At 36.8% G+C, this 27,642-nt stretch overlaps 1 protein-coding gene across 35 annotated transcripts in view; it reads left to right on the top strand.

The window, feature by feature from the left end:
• MBNL1 (muscleblind like splicing regulator 1) overlaps window positions 1–27,642 on the top strand; it is a 219,457-nt gene that overhangs the window by 99,882 nt on the left and 91,933 nt on the right. For 2 of the 35 annotated variants that reach the window (XM_044945833.2, XM_044945831.2), the window contains exon 3: window positions 2,534–3,098. The exons of the other annotated variants lie outside the window; for them this stretch is intronic. The gene's annotated coding sequence lies outside the window, so the exon portion shown is untranslated. The remainder of the gene's footprint in view (window positions 1–2,533; window positions 3,099–27,642) is intronic. 35 annotated transcript variants of the gene reach the window in all.

Below are 27,642 nucleotides of genomic sequence, written 5' to 3'. Positions count from 1 at the left end.
CTAAAATTTCCTTTCTCCAAAGCAGAGGGGAAAGGATAATCCCCTCTGCTATTATAATCCCCCCTCTATTACAATTTTTGATAATCCTACTATGAGATTTGAAATACATATGTATCTCTTCCATCTTATAATTTATATCAGAAGGGAATATATGCCAATTAATAGTTTACCTGTATCTTTCATGAAAAGATTGGAAGATACAGAAATATCAAGTTTTTCATAGACGTGTAGACCATGTTTTTCCAGAATAATTAATCTATGATTAATAGGTATTTAATAAAAAACTTTGACAATCAAATTTAGGAGTTTACTCAGAGCATAGTAAAGGCCATGACAAGCCATGATTTTAATGTCATTTCCATTTTTAAGAACTCTATTTGACCATAACTGCCACTCCCCCATCATCTATGCTTTTTGAGAAGTGCCTTTTCACATGTGGCGGGACTATTCAGCCAATAAATGTGTATTGAGTAGAATAGAATATAGAATTAAAAATGTGGAATTTCTACTGAGGGAACTAGCTGCCTACTCCAGTATTCTTGCCTGGAGAATTCCATGGATGGAGGAGCCTGGTGGGCTGCAGGCCATGGGGTCACAAAGAGTTGTCACCGACTGAGTAACTAGCACACACACACTACACCTACTATGTTCGCAGGTTAATGAGGTGCAGGAATACAATTGTAAGCACCCTTGTCAACAATTTCTTCCTTTGTGATGCTTAACAGTAGGGAAACAAACTTTGGTTTAGATTATCTAATTATACTACTTTTAGGAAGATACTTTAGTAGCAATATCATGTTTATTTTTAAAAAGCCACTACCAATTTTTCTATTTTCACTGACAATCCTGACACAGTATTCTGAAGTCTGAAGAGCTTATAATTGAATGGACTGTACTATTTTAATTGGCAACATTAATTCCGTTTCTTGTCTTCTCTTCCACATTTTTTATTTGTATGTTTTAGTTTTTGTTGTTTAGATGATTGAAATTGATTTTCTTGAGAGGGATTGAGAAAAGAGGTCAGAAAACAAACTGTAATTGATTTTTAAATATTTTATTTAAAGTCAGACTTACTACATTGAAAAAAAGTCAGCTTCCATTTGGTTTCCACCATAGGGACTCACTTCATCTTTTCTTATGCAAACCTATCATATTGACATGATTGTGTCTTAAAAAATTAAGCTTTAGTTCAAACAAACATCTGTCTCCACTTAGGCACTGTTTATACAATAAAAGTATTTTAAAAGGGAAATTCATATTCCTCATCCTCTTACACAATCTCAATTCTCTCAAATTTAAAATACTAGCTGCCTGGGCAGTACTTACTATTTTGTAGTATAAGGATTATTTCATTTTACAAAAATATCTGACCCTTAGTGACTTACTGGACATAAGTTTTACCCAAGCAAGTGCTGCTTTTATTGCATGTTATTAACATAATATATATGACATAACCACATGTATATGAGACTGGGGATAGAAGTCAGCCTTTCCCAACACACAATATTTGAGTTATTTGACACCAAGTAAATAGATTATTATTACTCTTCTAGTTAACTTGGACTCATATAAATATATATATATATATATATACACACACACACACATATGTATATATAAAAGCAAATACCCAAAGTCAAGATTACACACACAGAACTTCCATTAGGCAGTAGTATTTCTTTTCATTTAATTCTAAAACAATATAAAATATTATGCATGGTTAATTTGCTTCTCATCTTGAAACAGTGACAGTTCCTAAATGAGTCTGATCGTTTTAATTTTGATTCATATTAGGGATTATTAAAGTTCTATCAGAGTTTATATTTAGTCTCTAGCTTGATTTTATCCAGCTCATTAAAGCAAAATTGTCTTAGGGTCTATCTCCTGTAACTGTTTAATATTTAACATTCACTTGGCTCCTCAAGATAAGTTCCTGAAGGTTTGTGAGCAGTTGCAGAGCTGTGAATAGTGGTTAACAAGCTATAGGTGTCTCCATGGAAAATAGAATATTGTGAAGGCCAAATTTAGGAGAATCTCAGTGAGTAGTTATCTGACAAAGCATTAAAAACTACTGAGTTAAGCTCGTTTTTCTTTCTGCCTCCTCTCTTTTCTCTTTTTTCCATCTCTGCCTCATCTCTGAACACTCTTTGTTCACTTCTTTTTCTTTTTATTCTTCTTATCTCATTGAATTCCTTCAGTCTCCCGTCATCTGATCATAATAGAAGGTGGTGTGTTTGATGAAACATGTTGTATTTAAAAAGCAGTTTTAATGGTTTCTCAATTTAAAAAATCAACTGGGTTTAACCTTCTTTCTGTCTTCTCATTTTCTCCTCTCATAGTGGATAACTTTGCCTTTTAATCTCTGTAGTCTTGTGGATCAGCACCCTGTGACTTTTTTTTGTATTTGTAAATTCCCTTATCTTAATATAAATGTTACAATAATGTGATTTAGGAATTTTATGCCACTTACTAGATTTTTATCCTCAACGCCAGTAGACATACTATAATGTGTCTTCCTTACTTTTCTTTCTAGAACTAGAGCTCCATCTCCCCCCTCAGCTGTGTTTTTGGCTGTATGTGGGATGCTAGAATGGCCTATCTTCGTGTATTTCGTTGCACTTCGCCATCGCTTTTTATGTTCTGTTGGTGAATTTTGGTGATTCTTTTCAAGCGCTTCTTGAGCTCTGTGCTAGTTGTTCCCATTCCCTTGTCCCCTTAAGGTCTTGTGCTGTGTGGTCATTCTCCACTTCCTTGGCCCTGTCCACTTACAGACCCTTGGGTTCCCCGATGGCTGCCTCTGAACCCCTGTGAGGGCGGGAATATTCCTCCCCCTGCTGCTACAATTGAGCGCCCTGTGCTGGGTACCACGTTGCCCTCTACACCCGCTTTCAGTTGTTAAGGCTTCCCAAGCTTTGGCTGCGGCTCAGTGATCCTGCTGTCCAAACCCTCAAGCTTTCCTAGCCTCGACACTCAGTGGTAGCAGCAGGTGTTGGGATCTCTCCAAGCCCCTAAGACCCTGGGAGCAAGAGAATGGCCGTTTGACATAGACCTCAGGAGTTTTCAAAGCACCAAGAAACCTCTGCAGAAGATGTGTAAAGGTAAGATTCCGATTTCTCCAGGAAGCTGCTCTAGATGCTAAAACAACCTACAGCCGTTGACTTAATGTAGACTCCATAGGTAGGCTATCCTTGGGCAGCTCTGTATCTGATGATAGAAACAAAGTAAAAAACACTTCTTTTAGGAATTTGGTGTGATAGTCACATTTCTGTTTGATTTTATTTAGATTAAACTTGACGCTGAATAGTTTTTTAAAAAATACTTTTTCCATCATTTGAAGTGGAACTTGTGAAGGACCGTTTGGCTTTGTGTATCTTGTCAGAGGATCTTGTTGAGAGTGGAAACAGTTAAAAATAAAATAGAAAGTGTCTATTTTTCAAATGCCTGTATTTTATTTACCTCTCCATTCATGTTGAAACCCAGAAACATGAAATGGTTATTTCCTCACATTTTTCAAACTCAAATTCCAAAGTCCACAGTTAATTCAGAAGGAATGAGAAGGGCAGCTCAGTTCATGGTAGTGCCAGGATGCATTATTGTCCTTTGTCAAAAATTACTGCTTGTTGTTCTAAATGTAGCAGTCTCTTTTCTTTTAGAATTTAATTTCGTTTTTTTTTTTTTTTTAAGAGATTATTTTCCTGCCTCTATTTCTTGGGGGAAGATTTTGCTCCATTTACATGTAAAATTCTGGATTCAGAATACTTGTGGGGGTGTGTGAGGGATGGGAGAGAGCACAGCAGTATGTTGGAGTGAATGGCACAAATCATCCCTTCAGCATTATAGCTTTTTTGGCAACTGTTACTTATTTATAAACTTTATTCTTTATTTTGCCTCTATTCATGGACATTATTCTGGAAAGTGTTATTAAGACACTTCTAATATGAGATCGTTGGCGGCCTTACTATCAATTCATGCCTTCTTTTTTCCTCCCTTTGTTTTCTTCTCAATAAGGACTTAATCTCTTAATTGATTCCCTGTAGTTGGAATCAAGGCTATTATTAGCTTACTGTCACACTGAAACACTTTCATCTCAATAACCAAAAATGTAACAGATTTTAAAAATGAAAAAGAAGTGTTGACCAATAGCTGTACAAAATGAAATAGAAGACTTAGCTTTGATGGTGCTTATTTTAGCATGTGTATTTTTAAAACTAAAAAAATGTTCAACCAAATATTTTATTTACAATCGAATTCAAGTTTTATTCCCTCTAGACTTTTGAAGCATAAGCAAATGGAATGTTCTGCTGTCTTTCAGTGCATCTAATTGAGTAATTGATTTCACATGTAAAAACAGAAAAGGGAAATTTTAATGCTTTGATTCTAAACATTTATAATGAGTTTACAGTTTTAAAAAATGTATGGCACCATAGAAGTTAGGAGTTTGCATTATTCTCAAGTAGGCTTGTAGAATGCTTTTTTCTGTTTTATTATCTAGAATACTTATATTCTACTGGGACAAGAAATGAAACAATATACATATAAAATTATATATGTATAAAATTTTAAAATTATTTAATTAAGTGAAGACAGACTGATAGATTGTACTTATGGCCATTTGTAAAATGTTCTTACAATTTTAAAATTACTTTAAAAGCATTTTTAGTGGAACATAATCAATTAGTGATGTTCATTGTATTTAATGTTTTATGCAGAAAGTAACTGCATGTAAGCAGGACACAATATAGTAATATTTAGAATTTAGTGGTTGCTTTTTTAAGGCATATAGAAAAGGTACAAGATATCCCAAATAAGTGGTGTTATTAAGATCTTAGCAGTTAGCTGAATAGAATAAATAATAAATAAATTGAACAAATTATAGAATGACTATTTTGGAGATAAGGAAACAGAGGACCAATAATTCATAATTTCTTAAGCTCAGAGACAAGACCAGAATTCAAGTCACTGAATTCTAACCAGTGCACTTGTTTGTATGTGATTCTGTTTCTTAAAGTTGCAGTACATTTGAAGGGCCAGAGCAATGTCGGCAGAGCAACGAATGGATTCTAGGATTAGAAGAGATATTCTTCAGTATTTAGAGTTTCTGAGCATGGCTCATAAACCTGGTTTCACTTCTCCAGTGTAGCATGATTGGGGCCTTTAGAATTTCTTTTTTATTTCTGTCTTGTTTAGTGTGGCTTTCATTATATTAAGAGTTTGAAAAGCACATTGGAAAGAAATCATTGAAATATTTTTGTTTAATGAGAGTGGAAGAGTTTGAAAAGCACATTGGAAAGAAATCATTGAAATATTTTTGTTTAATGAGAGTGTAGAACTTCTGCCATCCCATTTATTTCAGTTTATGATCCTGTAAATTTGACAATCTTCCAAAAATTTCAATTCTTAAAGTTGAAAAGATCAGACCTATATGCAACTGTAGGCAGTATATTTTCTGTTTCTAAGCAGAAATTTTAATTGACTTCGATTGTTTCCAAAATGAAAAAAAATTATTCAGTTTGCAACTTTCAAGATATCTATTTATGGTATCATAAAGGTGGGAGAATACTCATTCTCTTTAATACAGTAATTGTATTTGTGTGAAATTATTTGATATATTTATTAATTAAATGCATTCTGGTTGCCTGACTTGAAATTATTACTTCAAAATTCAGTTTTCCCCCTGATTTCACCACACTGCTCTCAGCACTTGGGGCTTACCAGGTGCCTCAGTGGTAAAGAATATACCTGCTGACGCAGGAGAGATGGGTTTGATCCCTGAGTCAGGAAGACCCCCCGATAGAGGGCATGGCAACCCACTCCAGAATTCTTGCCTGAAGAATCCCATGGACAGAGGAGCCTGGCCGTCCATGGGGTCACAAAGAGTTGGACATGACTGGGCACACACACACACACAGTATCATCACTTAATAGGACCTTGCGTAGGCTCCTTTACTATGATTCTTGGGGAAGTATAATTGTAATCCAGTCCTTTTCCAAGATGCTCACTATCCAAGACAGACCTAGGGGAAAAATGTGTGCAAAACTAAGAATATAAACTCTGAATTCTCCTTTAAGAAGGTTCAATTTGAAAAATACTTAAGTGCTAGAGTATTTTGCAACAGAAACTTATAACGCTTACTTTACAAAAAAGTATGAAGTACGTATTCACTGAAAGTCTTAAAAGTCTTAGGCTAGTTCAAAAACTAAGGTCTGTTTAATCCCAATCATAATGATCCCTGAGTATTTACACTATTTCCCATCTATTCCTTGTGCCTTCTTGGAGAGTATGAGAGTTGTGCTGACTCTTGGGCTATGAGCAGAACATTTATAATCGACACTGAGAAATGTCAAATGTACATAAGCCTTTTATGATATATTTCCTCAGTTGTAATTAATAAATCGAAGTTCCCAGTCTTGTTAGACATATCTGTATAGAAAAGAAAGGAAAAAACAGAGCTGAACTTGGTTCAAGCAAATAAAATAAAGGACAGATCTATGGATGGTCCCAGATACTGACATTTTTGATACTTTAGGGGAGTTTTACACTGTTCAATATCCTTTTTGTTGTGTGGAAATGAAACCTTATTGGATTATTCAAGGTTAAGATATGTCTTTAATTGTAATTTATTGACTACCTACTACTTCTAGTCATTACAATAATTATCTCATTTATTCTTCACAGAAACACCTGGAAGTGTGTAGTACTACTTTACCTTTACAAATGAGGAAACAGGCTAAGAGAAGTTGAATAATCTGCTCAAGATACCATAACTGGACCCAGGGATTCCAACTCAGGACATATGGCTCCAGTGTCCACACTCAGAGATCCTATTAATTGTAAATTCTGGCAGTGAGTGCTAGTTCCCAAATTCAGTCCTATCCCTTTTTATGACCTAGTGCCACTAAGGTGCTCCTTTTTAAACCCTCTCCCAATTCAGTCTAGGCTGCCAATCATCACTGGCTATTTGACCTTGAACAGGTGACTTACTATCCTCTTTTAGTCATAGTCCCACTTGCTCTGAAATAGGAGTAATATTATCTCCTTGTCTTTTTATGAAAATTTAATTTAATGAGAGTGTATGCCAGGCACTCAGCACAGTGGCTAGCATATAGAAAATAGCTATTGAATTGTTGATGCTATTATGTAATTTTCTCAAGGTCACACAACTAAGAAGTGATTGAGTCAGAATTCAGACCCAAGTTTGTAAGACTGAAAAACTAAACAGGAACATGTACACACATACACACTTTCCACCAAGCAATAGCAATAACAACAGGATAACAACCGCAGAGCAAAAACTCATGCTTTCTTCAAACTCTGATGCTAACTCTTATGCCTATCCATACCTTTTATGATTGAATCATGATGTCATGAATGCTGTTGGGAAAAGTATCATGGTTTAGTGGCTCAGGGGAAACTAGAGGTAAGGCTTTCAAAAATTGGAATTCTAGCTCCATTGCTTGCAAATTATTTGGTATTGGGCAAATTACATAACCCATCTACAGCTCTTTATCTAAATATGAAGCTAATAATAGTACCTATTATATTGGGTACAATGACAGAAATTTATGTAAATTAAAGAACTCCTTTAATAAATGACTTTCATTAATAATTAATTGAGATGTACATATTTCTTTTAAAATATGGTATGTTCACAGAATGAGATGCATGGTTATGAAAATCTGAGATGAGTTGGATCTTGGTAATTATATGATCTGCCATTCTCCCAAGAATCAATATGTTTTCACTGTCAGTAGCAGGCCCGTAGAGGAAGATGGGGGAAAGTCATCAAAGATCAGAACTGACCCAAATATGGAGTGGTTTTGCCATCAGGAAGGTGGATGAACTGCTCTCAATTGGGTAATATTAGTGACTGGCATCATGGTCACCAGTTGGTGGGAATATGTGGGCACAGTCTGGTTAAGCAGATGGTAGGTAGTAACAGTGTTCTTTCCCTTTTGAAACAGAACACAAACTAGCAGGTGGGGTTAAGTCCTGGATAGAGAATGTTAACTTGGACTGAGTGTCAGAGGTTAGCCTTGAACACTCGTCAGAGCAGGGACTTCTGCTCACATGTCTAACCTCCTTTACTAGCTTCTCAGCTTCTTGAGGTCAGAGAGGTTTATTATATTTCTTTACAATGCCTTGTACAGACTCTGGGAAATAGCGGACACTCCGTGCATGTTTGATAATTAAAGAACAGATGTTCTAGAAATGGGACAGAAGAACTCATTTAAGGATATCGTGGCCATCAAAGTGGCTGGAACGGAAGACTGTAGTTGCAGAAGCTTAGCCTGCCCTGGGGCTCCTTCAGGGACAGTTGTTTTTTACTTGCTGAGTCATGTATGACTCTCTTGCAACACGTGGACTGTAACCTGCCAGCCTCCTCTGTTCATGCAACCTGCCAGCCTCCTCTGTCCTTGGGATTTCTCAGGCAAGAATACTAGAATAGGTTGCCATTTCCTCGTCTAGAGGATTTTCCTGACCCAGGGATCGAACCCACATCTCCACTCCTGCATTGCAGGCGAATTCTTTATTATTGAGCTACCAGGGAGGCCTCACTCAGGGACAGAGAGAAGGGTTAAAGGCAGATCCTAGGGGTGGACCAGGGAGCTGAATGTATGTAATCTTTGTAATGACAGGTTTGGGGACCTAGCAGAACTGAGACTGTCATTGTAGCTTGATTAATGAATGCAGGAATAAAATATTCCTAACTGTTTATAAAACTTTTCAAGCTGAGGACATATTTAAAAAATTAAAAGCTATTGGAATCAATTTACATTCATTTTTCAGACAGTTAAAGATATATTTCTGGCATTAAAAAGCCAATTTTCATTCCAGATTTGAAGAAAAATACATCTGTAAATGTGTCATTAACGTATATGTCCTTATATAAAGAAGTTGTCAAAATACGGTTTTAGATATGTAAAGTTGTAATTTGTAGTATATGAGTAAAATGAGCTTACGCAGATGATGTGGAAAGTCGGAGTATAATTATAAAGTTGAAATATTTGTGGGGAATGGTCAGTAAAATTTTATTTAGTATAAAATTTACTCCTTTTTTGATGTCTATTCTCCAAAATAATAAGATAAAAGCATCTTTCAATCAAAGTTTGTGTTAAAAACATAGTGAAGTGAAGCAAAAGTCGCTCTGTTGTGTCCGACTCTTCGCGACCACATGGACTGTAGCCTGCCAAGCTCCTCTGTCCATGGAATTCTCCAGGCCAGAATACTGGAGTGGGTACCTGTTCACTTCTCCAGGGGATCTTCCCAACCCAAGGATCAAACCCAGATCTTCCTCACTGCAGGCAGATTCTTTACAGTCTGAGCCACCGGGAAAGCCCAATTAAAAGCATGAAACACATTCAAAAGAAAAGTAACTCTTCTTTAGCATAACAATTTACGTTGATACTTAAATTGCCATGAAGGTGTTTTTAGGTAAACCAAACAGATAAGCCCATTATTTGGTATGTGTAGATCAGACACATTAAGTTAGACTCACACCCAGGATATTGTGTGCTACCACCTGGAGGATGGCTGTTTAGAAAACTTCAGCTGAGAGTTAAAATCAGGCCAAATGTTTCCTGGAACATTTGTGTCTCTTTAATTTGAAAAAGACCATATGTTTCAGTAGTACTTCTATAATATTAAGATAGCTGGAACTTTCCAGGGTATCTCAACAGCAAACTCTTAAAGCAAGGGCAAAATTATTACACATTTAAAAAATTTTGCTTTGGGTCTGAAAGTGGAAAAATCATCACCAGCACAAGTACATTATTTTGTGGAAAGTAAGGTCCATCCCTGCTTTTCTTTTCAAATGTGCCTATAAACTCACCTTCTCTTCCCAGTTTCTCTCTGTATACGTAGAGATGTTTACAGAGATGTATGCATAGGGGTGGCAGTGTATACACACACCCCCACACACAGGTACACACGCGCATGCACACGAACACTTTTGCTTATACCGTAAAGGATTTACACCAAAACAGAAATTGCAAGACGTTATCTCTATCATTCTCATCAATCATTTGCTTTTGTGACTGTGCATCCCTGAATTATATGTGGGTCTAGCATACTGTTTGAGGAAATACCCTGGCAGTGATTTTTTTTTTTTCCCCGTTTCTCATTTCCTGATGGCTGCTTTTAGTTGATTTGGTTAATTCATCAAAGTAAGTTTTAATTAGGTAGTAAGTTTGAGATATTACTGAAACTGTATGTAGTAACTAACAAAAGTTAAACTCATCATAAAATCTTTTACACAGGAAATAACTTAGATACCTGATTTCAATTTCACCTCCCAGCCTTTGCCCTGCGTATGTTCTTGGCAGTTTAATTTGTTCTGTTTTATCCTTTTAATAATATAAGAGGGAGTGGTAGAAATAAAATTAGTGGGATCCCTCCCTGAGGAGAATTTTAAAATTGGAAATAAAAGTGTCAATGTTAAGGGAGAAAATGTAAATAAAGTGAGCGGTGCTCGATAATCATCACCAGTTGTTACTCTTGGTTTCCTATCTGGCAGTTGGCCTTTGATATATGAATTTTTTAAAGATATTTATAATTTAAAAAAAAAAAAAGGACTTCCCTGATTTTCTGTTGGCTAGGACTCCATTCTTCCAATGCAGGGGGCTTGGGTTCCATTCCTGGTTCAGTAACTAGATTCCACTTGCTGCAACTAAGACCTGGCACAGCCAAATAAATAAATATTTTTAAAAATGTGCTGCATGGAATAAGTCAAACAGATATTTTTAAAAAAAACACTTTTTATTTAGATGGACAGGTGTATAGTTAAACCACTGTGTATGAACATATGTGTGTGTGTATCATTTATTAGATGTAATTTGCAGAAACCCTTTCTGCATTTCTACGTAGAATTGCAAATATACTGGTACAGCTTGGCAGTTAGGAGCATTGACTCTGGAGCCAGATAACAAAGGTTCAAACCTCGCCTCCACCACTGACTTACTGTATGTGTTTCCTTGTGTAAGTTATTGGACCTCTCTGGGTTTCAGTTATCTCGTCTTTATAATAGAGATAATAGTGAAACTATAAGATTGTTCTGAGGATTAAATAAATTAATAAATCACTTAGAGCAGTGCATGGCATACACTGGATATTCAATAAGTCCTTATCTTGCTATTTTTTTTTTGTGATTTGTTTCTAACAGACCTCCTATTTTATGAGGTGGGGGTGATAGGAACTGACAGTCTGAGAAAAGAGGTAAAACTGAAAGTTGTGAGAGTGTTTCTTAGCCAAGAAGTCAGCTGTGTGTTAGTTGCTCAGCCATATCAGGCTCAGTGACCCCGTAGACTGTAGCCCTCCAGGCTCCTCAGTCTGTGGAATTCTCTAGGAGAGAATACTGGAGTGGGTTGCCATTTCCTTCTCCAAGAGGTCAACTGCCAGAGGCCAAATTCATGTGGTATTATGGAGTCCCAAACTGACAAAAGCTTATGAATGACTGATGGGAGGGAACTTCACTTAAAACATAAATAATCTGAAGTTATATCATTGGGAGACGGGGCTTAGCAATGCCGCCCTTTTGGAAGATTTAGAGAATCATTCACAAAGGTATCCACATCAATTCTGCATTTCAGTGTGTTATAGTCAGAAATTTTTACCAACATCTGTTTATTGTTTCCTTACTTAAAAAAAAATTCATACCTTTCACATAAATAGGTTAGACATTATTTTAAAGACACTCTGGTTATTTCCTTTCTTTTCTTGCTTTTCTCCTTCCTGTCCCGTCATTTTCCTGAGAAGAGTTTATTTTACCAGGGATACATGCAAGAGGTTATTTAATGGAATCAACCTGATGACTCTCAGAATGATGCTGTACTGTGGGATAACCACACTTGCCTGGGATAGTTCCCATTTCAGTTTTTCTCCTAGACTTTGCTTTACTGTGCTGTGGTTAGGAAAATAGGGAGTCCTGAGTTTTGTTTTCCAAGTTTGCCTAGGCTAATTAAAGCCACCATTGTCCTCTACAACAGTAAGTGAAGGTTGCCCAAGAGGAAAATACAGAGCACCTTCAATTAAAATCATAAAAATAACAAAGGCTTTAGAAGCTGTTTTCATGATTCCTGACGCTGGTTAAGAAACTTACGGCCCAACTTCTACAAGGGTTGTGGGGACACTCTGTCCTATGCCCCACACCAAATCCCTAAACAAAATCACTTTAATTTAGAAAATAGTCTATATTACATTTTCAAAGATCAGGATTGAGGGCTTGAACTTGAACTTTCTTTATGTATTTAGAGTTTTGAAACTGGGCTGACTTATTTGCAAACCTGTAATGAACTGTCATATAACAAAGGATACCTAACTGTGCCTTATTAAGATTGCTGCACAGAAATAGACCTCTTGAAAAAGGACATCTCAACTCAGCTCAGAGGAAAGTTTAATTTTAGTTTCAATTTAGAACCTAAGTTATTTTGAAATGTCTTTACAGGAGTTGAAAAATGACATATTGAAAAATAAAGTTATTTAAAAATGCTAATTCAGTTAATTATTTTTAGTAACAAAACTACAAATTAAGTTAAAATTATCCTTTAATTATTTTTGTTATGAATTTCTATTCCCAAGATATTTTAAAATTAAATTTTCATGTTTAGGTCTTTAAGTAGATCATTTTCTCCCTGTAACTCAAATATACCAGTTCTTATGGAATCAGGTCCGTTTTTGCTTCATTTGTTGTTTCTGGCATCTTTTTTCTTTTTACTGAAGTATAATTGATTTACAGTATTGTTTTAGTTTCAGGTGTATAGTGAAAGTGAAGTCGCTCAGTCGTGTCCGACTCTTTTGCGACCCCATTGCAGGCAGACGCGTGATTTGGTTACATATGTGTTGTTGTTCAGTCGCCAAGTTGTGTCCAGCTCTTTGTGACTCCATGGCCTGCAGCATGCCAGGCTTCCCTGTCCTCCACTGTCTCCCGGAGTTTGCTCAAACTCATGACCATTGAGTCGGTGATACCATCCAACCATCTCATCCTCTTTTGCCCCCTTCTCCTCCTGCCTCCAGTCTCTCCCAGCATCAGGGTCTTTTCCAGTGGTAGTACATATATATGTATTTGTCTATGTTCTTTTAAAATTTTTTTCATTACAGTTTACTGTAATATATATTTACTATAAGATATATGTACTATAAGTTTCCTATGCTATACCGCTAACCCTTGTTTATCTGTTTCATATATGGTAGTGTGCATCTGTTAATCCTATACTCCCCTTTTGGTATGATTCCCTCCCCCTTCATTTTGGTAAGTGTAAGTTTGTTTTATTTTTTGCATTTTTCAATGGAAGTCAGGAACTTTACAACAAAGAAGACCACAAATCTTTTAAGACTGAGGACAAAGCACTGGACTCTGACTTGCTTATTTAGTTTCTTGTGACAAGTTTCTGTTTAATCACCATTTTGCCTTGTGTGTATCATGTGTCCCTGGAAGCATACCCACCATATTTCCTCTGGACCACATGAAATCTGATATGGGTAATGCATAGCACAGCATCTCTTGTAAACTTGACTTTCATCTTATTTGGGAAATAATTCATTTATCTGACAAGCGAAATAATTGCAAGTTCAAAAGTATTTACTGTGATTAGTAAATCTTTGCCTCAATCCTGACCACTAATGGTACACTTGTATATTGCTGTCATGAAGATGAATATTGAAAACATAATAATTTTTTTATAATATAATTGGTAGTACAAATTTTAATCTATTTTGAAGAATTGTGAGATGGAGAAAAAATGAGTTCAAACTATTCTTTTCCTTAAAGTAATGTGAAAAAGTTAAGATCATATTTAAAATTTCTTTTACAGTGTTGAGACTTTTCCATTGCCCAAAATAATTTTACAAAAGTGAAGGTGAATATGATGGTAAGAAAGTTAAGATTTAGAAAATAAGCATCTGCCCTTAAGGAGAAAATGGTTTTTTAACAAATGTAGATAATATAAAATTTGCTATATCAACAATATGTGTTATTTTCTCAAACAGCTGAATAAGCTAATGTGTATTTATTGAATAAATAAATGTGTTAGTGAAAATGAGTGAGTGGATAAATGAATGGATAAACAGTGGTAACACTCTCTTCTTCCTGTTTATTATTTTTAGAAAACAATACTTATTTTAAGGTATCATAAAGAATTCATTGAAAGAAAAAGGTGAAATTCTCATTTTCTCTTGTGGCAACAACCAGTAGTTAGAGTATGATGAGAATGTCTTAGGTTATAAGATATTGCTTATGTAGGTTGAATTATCCTACCTGAATTTATAGGGTTTTTGGGAATTAGTAGAGGAGAAAATACAAATAAGCAAAAAGGCAGTTTGTCCTATTCTAAAAATAAATATTTGTCCATTTAATTACATCCTCAGTTAGATAAATAGAAATGGATTAAGAAAATTGCAGTAGTTTAGAAGAAGTTTGTGTTCTCTGTCCCTATTTTTATTTGATTTTGACAATAATTGTGTTAAAGGGACACCATGCACTATGTATTTTTAAACGTTTAGCCAGCCACAGTAACATTGAAAAGTATAGAGAATTAAAAAAAAAAAAAAAAAAAAGTGGACTTGATGCTGTCGTGGCAGGTTTTCAACTCTTGGAAACCGAGGTAGGGGAAACAAATTAAATGTCAGTATGAAGTTAAGGCTTTTTGCAAGTCTTGGGACATTATGGAGAGCATAATAAATCTAATAAATCTTCCTACAACATGGGAACAGAAAGAGTAGTTGCAGAAATACACTGAGGTGGGAATTTGAAAAGAAAGGAAGAGCCTCTGCTGATAGAGGAGCACACTCACATCAGCGTAAGCACTGGCCTCTCCTGGGGCTCATTCTCCAGGAATGTATCCCTTGTGCTAAATGGAGTACTTATGTAAACACACTCTATAGACATTTGGAAATACTGGAATAACAGTTCTTCAGGGGTTACTACGCAATTATTTCTAGCTGTTGCATTTATTTATCTTAGTACCAATTTATAGAGCTAGTCTTTGACTTATGTTACCTACTGTGTCTTGTTTCATCATTTGAAAAAGTACATAAACAACATTTAAGAAAAATGCAAACATCAGTGACTTTATTCAGTGAATAAAACAGCTGGAAACTTATTTCTTATTATTTTGTAAATGGATAGTTGAGAATAGAAACTTGGCCTTCTGAATGAACAGCTTTTTAAAACACTAGCTTTTGATTTTATCTGAGCTTTACTGGGGAAAGTTTTTACTATCTCTGCAAGGCCTAGAGGAAATCACTGAACTAGAAAAGCTGGATATCATTTCTGACTAATCTCTTATTCATCCTAATAATAGGAAATTATTTAGTTCCTATTTGTCATAGTAGTCCATCTTGAACAATAAAAATCACATAGCCCACTCAAAGATATTTCAGGAAAATGGATGTGATGCTTTGAAAAAATATTTACTTACAAAGAGGCACTGTGAATGTTTTGCATTATGCTACTGTTTATCACTTATTTCTCAAAGTGTATCCAGAGAAGTTAGCTGAAAATGACCTTGTTTACAGTTTGGATGATTAGGGTTGAGGCATTGTCATTAGCCAAGTTAAGAAGTAATAGGTGTGTTTGCTTTCTTTTCAGGGAGAATACACAGATAACTGGTTTGGTTGGGGATGGATTGAATTTACAAAAAAGCACCTGAAAGTCATTCCCATAGAATTGATAACTGTGTTACAGAAGAGTGCTATGTCATACTCAGAGGATGTATAATAGGCAGAAAGGATAGAAAAAAAAATTTAGTGCATCTCTCTATAATCAGCAGTCAGATGGGAGAAAAATCAAAGAAAGTGACAGAGAATAAGCAAATTAATAAATTTTGGGGAAAGGAGAATGATACATTATCAAGAAATGCAAAAGACTAAAGAAGGAAGTAGTTAATGGTGCCAGATGATACAGAGGACAAGAAATGAGAAAAGGACATTGCTTCTGGCAGTTAGAAGGGCACCATTAACTATTGAGAAGGTAGTTTGACTAGAGTTGGGAGGGGAGGAGGTAGAATCCTCATTGCAGACCAGATTCCAAGAAGATGAGTCACTAGTAAGTTGGAAGATACGTATGAGAACAAGTTTAGACAACTCTATAAAGATAATCAACAATAAAGAGAAGTGGGTGTTAGCTGGAGAGTTCAGAGCAGAGAATATTCTTGTAGAATAGTGGAGGTTCCAATAGAAGCATGTTTTTCCCACTAAAGGAAGATACAGGAGTCCATGGAGAAGAAAATACTACTACTACTACTACTACTACTAAGTCACTTCAGTCGTGTCCGACTCTGTGTGACCTCATAGACGGCAGCCCACCGGGCCCCGCCGTCCCTGGGATTCTCCAGGCAAGAACACTGGAGTGGGTTGCCATTTCCTCCTCCAATGCATGAAAGTGAAAAGTGAAAGTGAAGTCGCTCAGTCATATCCAACTCTTAGCGATGCCATGGACTGCAGCCTACCAGGCTCCTCCGTCCATGGCATTTTCCGGGCAACAGTACTGGAGTGGTTTGCCATTGCCTAATGCTCATTAAAATAAGGATAATGGAGGATGCAAGAGAAAAGAATAAAAAAGTGGATAGGAAGGTTGATCTTAGAAAGGATCTTGAACCGAGCAATTCCAGGCTCTGAAGGTTGTGTTGAAGGAGGAGGTATTCGGCGAAGGAGACCTCCTGTCACCTCTGCACCTTCGATTCTATCTTGTTTGTTGTCTGGATGACTCACAGCCTTGTGTGTATTGCTTTTTAAATCCTTTAGTTTAACTCTGTTTGCCTTATAGTCTCACCATGACTGTAAATTCTGTGGGGACATGGACATGAATATATTGTTTAATAACCACATATGCATTGCTTAATAACTCCCTTTTCATCTAGTCCATAATGTATTTCAGTAATCCCAAAAGCCAGTGCTACCAGGGGATGTTTTGCAGCCTGGTCTATCCATCATAATACAAGGTTGACGGCTAATTAGTGACCTAGGTGAGCCTCAAAAGCTGTTTCTAAAAAAAATCCTCATTTTCAAATGAATGGGACAGATTATTAAAATGGTACTTTTTTCCGTCTTCTGGTTACAGCATAGCAAAACGTAACTAAGATTTCAGAAATGGATACCTCCAAAGCCAGATAAAAATTTTAACCATAATTCATTGTAGAAAGTGGAAATATCTAAAGAAGGTAATTATGAAAAAACAAAATTAAGTTAATGGTTACTAAATGCTATGGTTTACACCACTGTTTATATCAACTAAAGATTAGATTGTGTCCTTCACTTTGGTCTGATCCACACTGTAGTCACAAATCCCTTGATTTGAATAGTTGAATTATGTTTTCTGATTGTTTCTTGGAAAAAAATAATTTGATGCAAAAATTAAAAAGGAAAAGTTGTCTTTTCCCATTTAGATAACATATGGTAAATATGTTTCTATTTGTTTATACTAAGTATATTACTATTTGTTTTATGGCTGCTGTTTTTTACATAAATTAACAATGATTTTTTTTTTTAAGTAGAGCTTTATAGACACAGATTATGAACTGAATACTATTTTCATGATTTTACACTAGCTACTGAAAATAAAATACCATATCCATTTAAATTTATAAATCATATAAAGCTGTAAAATTTATACTGTAAACCACTTGATTTTATTCCTCCTGAAAATACTTGGTTTTATTTTTCTTCAGAATAAGTAGAGAAGGAAGAATTGAGGAGTGAATCAATATATCTGAGTGAATCAATATATCTAAATGAATAAGCCATCGCCAGTGACAACTTCCATATACTCATTTTGCCGTGTTTTTATTAACATTACCCCAAATCATATAAACACACTGATTGACTATTGTGCAGTTGCACAGACGTCTTATTTTCTCCTGAAGGGGCCCAGAAAAACTTGAGAAGGTCCTTTAATTGCATTTGTATTTTGTTTTTTTTTCTCTTTTCTTTTTTAAATTATGAGTATATAGTAGTAGTAGTGTTAGTTGCTCAGTTGTGTCCAACATTTTGCAACGCTATGGCTGGCTCCTGCCAGGCTCCTCTGTCCATGGGATTCTCTAGGTGAGAATACTGGAGTGGATTGCCATTTCCACCTCCAGGGGATCTTCCCAACCCAGGTATCGAACCCGGGTCTCCTGCATTGCTGGCAGATTTTTTACTGTCTGAGCTACAGCGACGTCCAGGAAACTTGGAAAATCCAAAACAAGGTTACATATAGTTCCACTATATATTACAGTTATTTTTTCACGTAGCTTAATTAAAATTTTTAGCTGGAGTTTCAGTACCAAACTCTCAAAACTTAACTAGAATGAATATCCAGAAAAGTAGAGGGTTATAGTAGACCTGAAAAGCATGATGAATCAATTCAATCAATTCAGTTCATAATTAAGATTTATATGATTTTCACACAACAGTAGGATACAAATTCTATTCAAGTTCCCATAGACTAGGAGACAATAGAACATATCCAGAGACATAAAACAAGGTGCAAAAATTTCATGGTCTTAAGTTACTGAAATCCTACAGTCGGTTCTCTTATTATTGTGGAATTGTGTCAGAAATCAATATCAAAAGAAATTTGAAAATAATCCACATATTTTCAAGTGCATTGTGACATTTACCAAGAGAAATTTTGAACTTAACCATTGAAAACTTCAATAAAGTTAGACTGAAAAAACACAGAGGGTGACTGCAGAGAGGAAAGCATTTAAATGAGAAATTAATATCAAAGATACTTAAAAAACAACAACAACAACCTGTATTTGGAAATTAAATATCCACTATTAAATGATGGGTGTATCTATGAAGCCGTAACAAAGAGAATTAGAAAATACTTGTAACAGAATAAAAGTGAAAAGAGAATTTACTGGAATTTGTTGCATGCAGCTGAAGCTCCTTAGTGCAACTAAATACATTTGTATTTTAAACTGAAGCAGAGTTTCAGAGTTTTGCCCTGGCCTGTGTCTCTCAGGCCAAGTCAAACTGCCCTTCTGTCTAGACGCTCCTCTCCAGCCTCCCTGCAGTTTTGTTTTGTTTTTTTCCATCATACATCCAGTTATCTCACATTTGTGCTTTCTCATCATTCTGTTTTCTCATTAAAAACCTCCTCACCTTTGTTTTCTTATTTAATGACTCTTGTTCTTCTAGACTCAACTCTGGTGACTGTTCCTCTGGGGAGCCTCCCTTGGTTTTTCCATTCCCCCAGGCTTGAGTGATGATCCCATATCATCCTATACTGTTGTTGCTTTTGTAATGTTTGCTGATCTGCATCCTCTGGGAGGCAGCAGGGACTCTGACCCTTAGCTTTGGATATACAGTGGCCAGCACCACTGTGTAAATGCTCATTTTGTGTTGCCTGAATGCATGTACAAATAGCTGTTTTGTTTTGGACCTTAAGCTGTGTTTTATCTTTATTTGTTTCGGGGCAAGGGTTGTGTAGGTATAAGCTTTTGGGATTATGCAGTATTTTATAAAATAAACTAGTGTAAGTTTGGTTTATAGTGAGTAGTTTACAGAAATATAGAAATAGCACCTGCAGAAAACTCTGCCCCATTTAAATTAACACATAGAGAGATTTAAACTTTGTCTGATAAACTTTTTATCTTTAATCTGAGGATGCATAGATAGGCTGTGATTATGCACAGCAGCAGCAGCTACAATAAACAGACCATCCCAATTTCAGTAGCTTATCTCAACCAAGAGCTGTTTTTTTTGCCCTGTAAAGTCAATGGTGCAGTCCTGCATCCAGCAGCTCAGGAATTATGCTCCGTTTTCCTCCCACATGTGGCTTCTGAGGTACCTAAAGTTTTGGCAGAGAGAGTCTGGGAAAGAGCATTGCCTTCTGGTCATCATCTTTCAGAAGTTATACCACTGTTTATGCTCAGGGTCCCTGGGCTAGAGTTGGTTACATGGTACAACTTAATTGCAAGAGAGGCTAGAAAATGTAGCCTTTTGGAGCACTTTGAGAAGACGGTGCACAAAGTTGACCGAGTCAATCTGTTTTGCTTTGTCTTTCATGTTCCTGTTCTTGGGAGTGGGCAAGAAGGGACAGATAGATGAGTAGGAAGTAGATGCCCGTAGTAATTCCACAGTTGTTTACTGGATCCCATTGTTAAATCTCATGTGTATTAATTCCCAAAGAAGAGTGTCTCAGTAGAGCCTCATCTTTTTGGCTTGTGATCTGTTTGAGAATCTGATAAGAGTTGTAAAAGTGCACACCAGCACTTAACTCTGAAATCTGGGGGCTCATGAAACCTTCACATTCCCCCAGTCATCATCCTGTCGGAGTTGAGAGTGCCCGGACAGCACTCCTAGATGGGTGAAGTATTAGAGAAGATTAGAAATCAGCACAAACGTAATTTTTTCCTGTCTTAGGTGAACACTAGGAACCTTTTTAAATTAAAACTTGATCCCCTCAAATTGAATGGAGGAGGTAAATTAGTTGCTACTTGGACATAGAGCCATTCAAGGAGAGAGATGTGATAATAGACAAAATTGTTTATAAAAGCATACTAGAGAGTCAGGCAGCTGATGGAGACTGCAAATTCCTTTTATTCATGGTCTCCCTTGCCTGTTCCTCCTATATGAGACTTAATGAAAAATGAATTAAAATTTTCAGTTTTTATGACTGTATTACAGACAAGTCGGTGCTTTGCTATTAAAAGATATACTTGAGTTTAAGGATCATACAGATTAACGAAAACACTGAAAGAGATTGTCATAGCTTAAATCTCTACTCATGGTCCCTTCATTCTTTAAAGTTATAATGCAAATCTGTTAAATTGGAGTTTTATATTTTCAATTCCTTCACTGTAAGTTTTATGTTTTTTTACCATATGAAAAGTAAGTGCCCCCAAATTCTTCATATATAGAGTGAAGCAGGGCATGTGTGTACTGAGTAAGTTAGTATCAAGTTGATACATATTTAATCTGAAGTCCAGGCAGAAGATTTCAGTCAGTAAACTACCAGACTCAGGGAAGAGACCTGCCGCTCTGAGTGAGTGCTGTCTCTTCAGTCGTGTCCAATTCTTCGTGATCCTATGGTCTGAAGCCTGCCAGGCTCCTCTGTCCATGGGGTTTACCAGGCAAGAATACTGGGGGTGGTTGCCATTTCTTCCTCCAGGGGATCTTTCTGACCCAGGGATCGAACCTGCATCTCTTGCATTTCCTGCATTGCAGGCAGGTTCTTTATCGCTGAGCCACTGGGAAGCCCTGTTATTTAATTAGGGTTTTAGATGATTTCTTTTCAAAAAAGTGATACTTGTTTATGCTCATTTTTTTCAGAGGAAAATACTGAGGTTCAAAATGTTTAAATGGTTCTCTCCAAGTTTGCTTCTATAGAATTTCTTTACCTGTCATTTTAGCAGTCTTCTCAGTCTGTCAGTCAGTCAGTTCAGTAGCTCAGACGTGTCCGACTCTTTGTGACCCCATGAATAGCAGCACGCCAGGCCTCCCTGTCCATCACCAACTCCCGGAGTTCACTCAAACTCACGTCCATTGAGTCAGTGATGCCATCCAGCCAGCTCATCCTCTGTCGTCCCCTTCTCCTCCTGCCCCCAATCCCTCCCAGCATCAGAGTCTTTTCCAATGAGTCAACTCTTCCCATGAGGTGGCCAAAGTACTGGAGTTTTCAGCTTTAGCATCATTCCTTCCAAAGAAATCCCAGGGCTGATCTCCTTCAGAATGGACTGGTTGGATCTCCTTGCAGTCCAAGGGACTCTCAAGAGTCTTCTCCAACACCACAGTTCAAAAGCATCAATTCTTCAGTGCTCAGCTTTCTTCACAGTCCAACTCTCACATTCATACATGACCACAGGAAAAACCATAGCCTTGACTAGATGGACCTTTGTTGACAAAGTAATGTCTCTGCTTTTCAATATGCTATCTAGGTTGGTCATAACTTTCCTTCCAAGGAGTAAGCGTCTTTTAATTTCTTGGCTGCAGTCACCATCTGCAGTGATTTTGGAGCCCCCAAAAATAAAGTCTGACACTGTTTCCCCATCTATTTGCCATGAAGTGATGGGACCAGATGCCATGTCTTAGTTTTCTGAATGTTGAGCTTTAAGCCAGCTTTTTCACTCTCCTCAGTAGATTTTAGTTATTCCATCAAATGTCTGCTTTCTTTGCTAGACTTAGGACAGACCGAGAGGCATAAATTGTGTTATCACATATCATTGTTCCTCCAGAGCCTTGCACTTATTTGGGCACTCAGTACATGTTTATGGAGTGAAGGAATGAACAAATGACTAAATGAAAGTATTACAAATAAACAAAAAAGAATGACACCCCATCCCAGCCTGAGGGTCTGAGAGGCAAAATAGCATCGTAGAGACTTTCCTTGGTTCACGTACTAGGTTGACCTGGTACTACATCAGGGAACTTGGCAATAACATTATCTATCTTACAGTGTGGGTGTGAGGATTAAATCAGTTTATATATACAAATACTAGGAGCAGAGCTTATGTCCACTTTGATGTTGCTTTATAAATTTAAGGATTTTATATAAATCAAGGATTATGTGCTGCTGCTACTGCTAAGTCGCGTCAGTCGTGTCCGACTCTGTGCTACCGCATAGACAGCAGCCCACCAGGCTGCTCTGTCCCTGGGATTCTCCAGGCAAGAACACTGGAGTGGGTTGCCATTTCCTTCTCCAAGGCATGAAAGTGAAAAGTGAAAGTGAAGTTGCTCAATCGTGTCCAACTCTTCGAGACACCATGGATCCTCCATCCATGGGATTTTCCAGGCAAGAGTACTGGAGGGGGTTGCCATTGCCTTCTCCCAGGATTATGTGAATAGGACATAAATATTTAAATTTTTGACTAAAATCAGACAGAGACAGTGAATAAAATTTGACACGGACTGAATAAAAGGAAGCAAAATATTTTAAACTTTGACTTATTACTGTGCATTTGATAGTTGTGGAAATTGAGACTAATTTCAGATTTTAGTTTTAGCATAAAATATTTAAGTGTAACTTATTTAAGATAAGTTGAAGTTTAAGAACAAGTTTTGTGGACTATACAGTTAAGCTTCTCTTGCAGATTTAATTTTCTTTCACTGTCAAGTGAGCATTCAGTTAGAAAGATGTGGTCATTAATTAGTGAGTAGAAGATGAGGAACTGCTAGGCTAACTAAGTTATTAGATACAGTCCAGAATTTAGACTAATGTACTGAATATAAATATTCACCTATTGTTTTATGGAAGAGTGTGTATTTCAAAGCCAATTTAAGATGAAAATTATTCACTAACTGTGACTTTATTTCCAAGAGTTATTTAGTCTGCTTCCAGGCAATTTCATTATTCTGATTGGTTGTTCAGTCACTAAGTTCTGTCCAACTCTTTGTGACCCCATGGACTACACCCTCCTCCGTCCTCCACTATCTCCTGGAATTTGCTCAAATTCATGTCCATTGTATCAGTGATGCTGTCTAACCATCTCATCCTCTGCCACCCACTTCTCCTTTTGCCTTCAGTTATTCTGTTAGATTTAATCAAAAGCACAGAGTGGAGAAGCAGCACCAGATATCGTGTATTTTTGCCATGTGTTGGTTTGAGTCATCCCCAAATATGGGGGAGTGACCGTGGAATTTGTTCCTTTAACATAGTACCTGTGCCTCTGTGAATTAATAAACAATAGTAACAAAGGTGGCCATTGTGGCCATGCAGCTACCAAAGCCCCAAAAGAGCCTGCTCTTTTTAAAGAATATATTTAAATTGTTTCTGGCTCTAATTTCATGACACTTTATGTGTCATAAGAAACAGCAAGAATTCCAGAATGGTGTGAAATGGAAAGACTGTTTTCAGTTGAATGATATTCCTTGTTATCTAGTATAGCAGAGCCGCCTGGGTTGGTGATGATCACGAGGCAGCGCATCAGTTTTCATGGTTTTATGAAACCATTTTCTGATTCATGAAAATGGGTGCTAAGAAAGACAACAGTCTCTGTGACTTATGCTGTATTACACTCAGATGCAATTTTAATAGTCTCAAACTAAAATAAACAGATATCCCAGCACACTTTTTATATATAAAGACTGTCCAAAGAATTTATTACTCTGTTCTTTTCTGAGATTGATTAGACTTAATGTCCTTCTCATTTTTTGTGTGTAGCATTCAACAGCAGCATTCAACTGTTGTGAGATAAGCCTCTGATCCCTTTAAGATAACGTTTCCAGTATCTGCTCCTTAAAAGAAACAGTGGACTCCCAGAATATGCATAGAAGATGTGTTAAGGAAGTTACTAGTAACCCAGGTTTAAAAGGACACTTGTCAAAGGTGGCATGGTTCTAGATGTTACGCAGATACTTCTCCCCTTTTCTCTGATTTCTTAAGGGTTAGAAGTTGAGCTGTTCATGATCCCTCTTCTAGTGGAAGAGGAGCCATCCGACAGGGCATGTGTCTTGAAGTGTATGCCTCCTAGAAAATTGAAATTAATTATGTGGAATAAAATAAGATACTGTTCCCCTCAGAACATTAACTTTGTTGTAGAAATGATTTTCTTTTTAGTTTCTAAAAATTATAAAAATATAATTATTTTTGTTCTCTAGTTCCTAGAGATGTATATACGTATGCATGTACGTGCTGCATGTGTTTGTGTGCGTGCACATGTGATGCTCTTACATTTCCCCCGGTATATTTTAATGCAGAGTCATACATTTCCCTTGTGATACTACCATGCTTATAACCTCAAATGTAGTGAGTCCTTTGGCAGGGAGATAGCTGAGGAATGAGAAGACCTGGTTCTGTCTCCAAATTCACCATGGACTTATTGATGTGGCTTTGAGGCTTCTGTTTACACATTTCCTAAACGAGGCTCGTGCAGTCCTGAACTATGAAGTATGCCTTGTCTGTCTCTGCAAGCTGTTAGGAGAATGTGTTCGTAGAAAGCCCAGTACAGTACTTTGCTCATAGAGGCCCTCAGGAATGGTAGATGTGATTAGCAATATTATCTTCTGTCCTTAAAAGTGATGCAAGGGAGGAGGTGGGTCAGTTTTCAAAAGCCCTGATTTTCATTAGGACCACTGCTGCTCACCAATTCTGTGATACTTGGCCAGACATGTCACATCTCAAAGCTGGTTTTAGTAGCACCTGCCTTGATGTTTTTAAACAACTGTTGTAAGGATTATAGGAAATAATAATTGCTATATAAACATAAACAGTGGTAGCTTTTATATATCTTTGGTGCTAAGTTCCCATCTCTGAGAAGGGAGCCTTGTAGGAGCAAGGAAAGTCACCCAGAGAGTGAATGTGGGAGGGATCCTTAAAGACTACTTTTGTTTCAGTAATGTGATAATTAGGGTTCTCAGAGTATGAGTGGTGTGTTTTCTTGGTTGGGCGGGGGTGGGGGGAGAGGGAGGTGGGGTGGTGTGAAACAGGAAAAAGGAAGGAGTTATGTGGAAAACAGTCAGAGAAATTGAATCTCAAATGGTACCTTTCCTTCCCCACCTTTTTTCTTGCCTTTTTATGAGCAACATTACTGATCAGGAAAGTCTAAGCTACAATGAGATAATATAGAATGAAGAAAGTGAGATGCAGAGTTAAAAATAAGGTTGGTCCATGGTCAGTATGTCAAGATATGGGTGATAGCAAAGGAACAAGTAGAATTCATAGTGAAATTATGAAATGAGTGAAATTAGAAATGTGGAGGTCTCCAGGGCCCACAGAGCAGAATACATTTGAGAAGTTAAAAATGAAGATAGAGGTGTGTGTGTATGTGTTAAGGAATGAGTATTTATGTAGGCTGTATTGAAGAAAAACAGGATTTCTTAACTTTAGCATGTTAAATTTCATATGCCATACCAATGAGGATAGTTTTTGACATCCCATGACCAGTCAACATGTGTATAAAGAATTATTAAACTTAAAAAATCAGTTATGATTCAGGGAGCTTTAAAGTCATATACAGGTTTATTCATGATGTATGTATAAATATATCACTATCTGATATGTTTTATTAAAAACATTCTTATTTATTCAAATTTAAACAGAGGTATTGATGAAGATAGTAAGTGTAATGTTCAATCACAGGCTTCTTAAAAATTCTATAAGCCCATTTTATGCAAAAAAAAAAAAAAAAGACATGATTAAAGAGAAAAGTAGAGTTGAAAGTTACCTTTGGGATTTAAGTGACTTGTCAGAATAAAGGATAGAAAAGACAGCAAACGCTATTTGAAAAAATACATATCTCATTCACTTTTAAATATTCAAGTTCAGTTAGTTTTCTTCTTAAATGGATGTCTTTGCTTTCAGGAATGAAGAGAATTAATTGAGTTATCTAAGTGATGGCATTCTCTCTCTTTTTTTTCTTTCATTTTTACTTTTATCCATTGTAATAAAACATACTTTGCTTCTTTTATGTTTATGGATTGCATAAAAAAGCACTAGTTTAGCTGTCTTTTCTGTAAAATGAATTGAGTGATCCATATTGATTAATCTCTGAATTATAAAAGGTATCTCTTCTGCAGATATAAACTGCAGACATAATTTATGGAAAGGTATCAGTTTCTTAAGTGTTGCTGAATCACTGCTGCTGCTGCTGCTGCTGCTGCTGCTAAGTCGCTTCAGTCGTGTCCGACTCTGTGCGACCCCAGAGACGGCAGCCCACCAGGCTCCACCGTCCCTCACTAAGTCCTGTCAAACACTTTTACGACCCTGTAGACTGTAGTCTGCCAGGCTCCTCTGTCCATGGGATTTCCCAGGCAAGAATGCTGGAGCGGGTTGCCATTTCCTTCTCCAGGGGATCTTACCGACCCAGGGATTGAAGCTGCATCTCCCGTATTGGCAGGCGGATTCTTTTTCACTGAGCCACCTGGGAAGCGTACATTAACAAATGTATTTGTTAATTTTCCTTGAAGGGAAAACGTGTTGACTTGCTCAAAAATTACATTTAGTACTTATAAACAAAGACTAATTATTCCCCTGGTGATTAAAACTTTATCTCCCCAGAATAACACAATTTAAATGTATCCACATGTTCTATCATTTGACTTCAGCTATATGCTGGTTCAATTGGTGAAGAATCCACCTATAATGCAGGAGATGCAGGAGACCTGGGTTTGAGCCCTAGGTTGGAAAGATCCCCTGGAGGAGGGCATGGCAACCCACTCTAGTATTCTTGCCTGGAGAATCCCATGGACAGAGGAGCCTGGCAGGCAGGCTACACTCCATAGGGTTGCTTAGAGTCAGACATGACTGAAGCAACTGAACATACTCTCACATGCATAAACAAGAAATGGTTGTTGCTTCCTTCTTAGTTGACATAAGCGGGAACCATATATATTTTGACCTTATCACTTGGGGAGGACAGATGACATTAAAAGTTTCATGAGAAACTTTTTATGAGTTTATGTTTTATGAGATCAATCCAAGCTGATTTGCTTGCTAACAGATTGCTGAACTGAATTATTCTCCATGTCTCACGTACTTTTTATTTAAAATAGTGTTCAGTTAATTTTTTCAATTACTACTTATAATGAGACACTTAATTGGATTCTGACTGTCTAGATGGGATAGATGAATCCAATGGTATCCTGGTAAATGTTTAATAACTTGCTTCCTCAAAGGGAAAGAAAAACAAACCACCTTGATTTGTCACGTTTACTGGTTTCTGTGGTTGAAATACTCATGCCGTGACTGATTTCAAATTACCAATGTAAGGTCACTGAATATAGAT

Source organism: Bubalus bubalis, chromosome 1 (assembly GCF_019923935.1).
Source record: "Bubalus bubalis isolate 160015118507 breed Murrah chromosome 1, NDDB_SH_1, whole genome shotgun sequence".
NCBI classification, from domain to species: Eukaryota; Metazoa; Chordata; class Mammalia; order Artiodactyla; family Bovidae; genus Bubalus; species Bubalus bubalis.
The sequence above is the reverse complement of the archived record's forward strand: the minus strand, read 5'-3'. Positions and strand labels throughout refer to the sequence as shown.